The sequence below is a fragment of the Cebus imitator genome, unplaced genomic scaffold (genome assembly GCF_001604975.1).
Source record: "Cebus imitator isolate Cc_AM_T3 unplaced genomic scaffold, Cebus_imitator-1.0 Scaffold190, whole genome shotgun sequence".
Classification (NCBI taxonomy): domain Eukaryota; kingdom Metazoa; phylum Chordata; class Mammalia; order Primates; family Cebidae; genus Cebus; species Cebus imitator.
Genome location: NW_016107505.1, coordinates 819,586 through 822,980, shown reverse-complemented (window position 1 = coordinate 822,980; position 3,395 = coordinate 819,586).

Here is a 3,395-nt window from a genome sequence, read left to right as displayed (position 1 = left end):
GGGGGGTGTTCTTATGTTCTCATACTTTATATTAGTGAATAAAAAAGAGGGTCTCAGCCAAGATCAAGTATGCACCCACCTCCATTTGCCACAGCTGGCTCTTACCCATAAGTGCCATCTACAGGCCTGCAGGTCAGACTGCACAGCCTGACATAAAACCTGTTGACAGAAGAACATAGGGCTACAGGAACAAACCCAGAAGACCCTGCCTGGCTACGCAGGGAGGCTCACGCCTATAATCCCAGGATTTTGGGAGGACAGTGGGGCAGATCATCTGAGGTCAGGAGTTCGAGACCAGCCTGGTCAACATGGTGAAACTCTTTCTGTACTAAAAGTACAAAAAAGTAGCCGAGCATGGTGGCGCACATCTGTAGTCTCAGCTACTCAGGAGGCTGAGGCTGAGGCTGGAGAATCGTTTTAACCCAGGAGGCCGAGGTTGCAATGGCAGTGAGCCGAGATTGCACCACTACATTCCAGCCTGGGAGACAGAGCAAGAATGTCTCAAAACAAAAAACAAAACAAAACAACAACAACAAAATCATAGGAACAAAATTGTAATACATGTTACCACAAAAACACACTTAAATGCATAGGCCACAGTCCCTATAAAGCTACTAACAATAAAAATTATGGAGCAACCAGCTAACAATTTCACAATAGGATCAAAACCTCACATATTAATATTAACCTTAAATGGTCTAAAACTCCCACTTAAAAGACATACAGTGGAAAGATGGATTTAAAAAAAAAAAAAAAAAAAAAAAAAAAAAAAAAAAAAAAAAAAAAAAAAAAAAAAAAAAAAAAAAAAAAAAGAAAGAAAGAAAAGAAAAAAGAAGCACATGTAAAACAGCAAGAGAGAAATTTTAGCCCATCTATGTCAATAATAAATTTAAATGGGAAAGTCCAGACACACTAGTTCAAAGACAGAGATTGTCAGCATGGTTTAAAGCAGGATTCATTATGTGCTGTCTAGAAGAAACCCACATTAAAGATTCAGATAGGTTAAAAGTGAAAAGATGAAGACAGAGCATGCAGTATTAATCAAAGAACATTGGGATTAGAAGCCTGAGAGGGCAGCAGGGAGGCATCCTGCCTCTGCAGTCCCATTTCTCCTGCCTGGATTGGCCTGGCGTCAGGAGGGACTTTCTTATGCGAGGAAAAGTTAAGCAGAATAACACCAGTATCCCCCATTGCCACCACAAACACAACAGTTCTTACTAGAGAATTCCACAGTCCTCACAAGCTCTGATCCCAGCGTGGGCAGCTGCCAGGAATCCACACTGCTGCACTGCTCCAGATTAGGAGCACAAAGTGTGCTCTCCTCACCCTCATCATGCCCTGTGAGGCATGCTGCTGTGGCACAGTGCCCTCTTGAGACAGAGCCACCTCGGGGACATATCCTGCTCTGGGGGCCAATGGCCACCGCACCTCTCCTGTCCCGGGCTCTGTCTTCATTCCACCAAGCCCACATAGCTTGCTGAATGCCACAACCCTGGCTTCAGGGAGCCTGGGCCCAGAACTACCTGTAACTCTGATTCTGTGCGTCAGGAAAACCAGTGCCTGTCACCCACACTTCCGTCAGGAGAAAGTCTGGCAGTCCTTCCCAGAGTGAACCCACCTATTCACAAGCCAAACCACTCTGGGACACTTTTCTGTATAAGTGCTGTATTGTATGTGTGTGTGTGNTGACAGAGCTGTTCTTTCCTTTTGCCTATTAAACTCCTGCCCCAATCCCACCCTGTGTGTGTCCACATCCTTGATGTCCTCGGCTGTGAGACCAAGAACCTTGGTATTTACCCCCGACAGTGAGGCCATTTTACAATGGCAAGCCAGGCAGGGTCCCGAAAGCTCAGTGTTTTAAGTGTGGAACAGGGAGAAGTTGTCATGAATGTCAGGATAGGCTGGGAAAGGGGAGTGGAGACACAAGGTCCTTGGTCAAATAATGTATTTCTTAGATACTAAGAAAAAGGGAAGGAAAAATAAAGGAAGCTACAGAAGAAACAGTATCTTTTTTTTTTAGATGGAGTCTCCCATTATGCCCAGGCTGGAGTGCAGTGGCACGCGTGATCTCGGCTCACTGCAACCTCCACCTCCAGGGTTGAAGTGGTTCTCCTACCTAGGCCTCCTGAGTAGCTGGGCTTACAGACACCCACCATTATGCCCCGCTAATTTTTGTATTTTTAGTAGAAACTGGGTTTCACTGTGGTGGCCAGGCTGACCCTGAGCCCCTGACCTCAGGTGACCTGCCCGCCTCGGCCCTCCAAGGTGTGAGATTACTGCCTGGACGGGCCCCACCAATATTCATCCGTCCCACAGGGCCGAACAGGGAGCTCAGACCACTGTGCACTTCATGGAGTAGCCCATTGCCTGAGGCAGCAGAGAGCGTCTCCCAGTAAACAAGGATCAAGTATGCACCCACCTCCATTTGCCGCAGCTGGCTTTTACCCATAAGTGCCATCTACAGGCCTGCACGTCAGACTGCACAGCCTGACATAAAACCTGTTGATAGAACATAGGGCTACAGGAACAAACCCAGAAGACCCTGCCTAGCCAGGCAGGGAGGCTCACGCCTATAATCCCAGGACTTTGGGAGGAGAGTGGGGCGGATCATCTGAGCTTAGGAGTTCGAGACCAGCCTGGTCAACATGGCAAAACCCCATCTGTACTAAAAGTACAAAGAAATTAGCTGGGCATGGTGGCACACACCTGTAATCCCACCTACTCAGGAGGCTGATGCTGGAGAGTCATTTTAACACAGGAGGCCGAGGTTGCAATGGCACTGAGCCCAGATCGTGCCACTGCACGCTGCATTCCAGCCTGGGAGACAGAGCAAAGCTGTCTTAAAGCAAAAAGCAAAACAAACAGAAAAACAAAACATAGGAACAAAATAGCAATACATGTTACCACAAAAACACACTTAAGGGCATAGGCCACAGGCCCTATAAAGCTGCTAACAATAAAAATTATGGAGCAACCGGCTAACAACTTCACAATAGGATCAAAACCTCACATATTAATAGTAACCTTAAAGGGTCTAAAAGCTCCACTTAAAAGACATACAGTGGAAAGGTAGACTAAAAAAAAAGACCCATCAATCTGCTGTCTTGAAGAGACCTACATCACATAAAATGTCACCCATAGGTTTAAAGTAAAGGGTTGGAGAAAGATCTATCGTGCAACCAGAAATCACAAAAGACCAGGAATCACTATTCTTATATCAGGTAAAACAGACTTTAAACCAACGACACTAAGAAAATAAAGGAACAAAGAAGAGCATTCCACAATGACAAAGGGCTCAATGCAACCCAGAGACTTAAATATCCTAATATATATGCACTGAACATCAGAGCACCCAGATCCCAAGTACTTCTAGATCTATGAAAACACTGGGACAT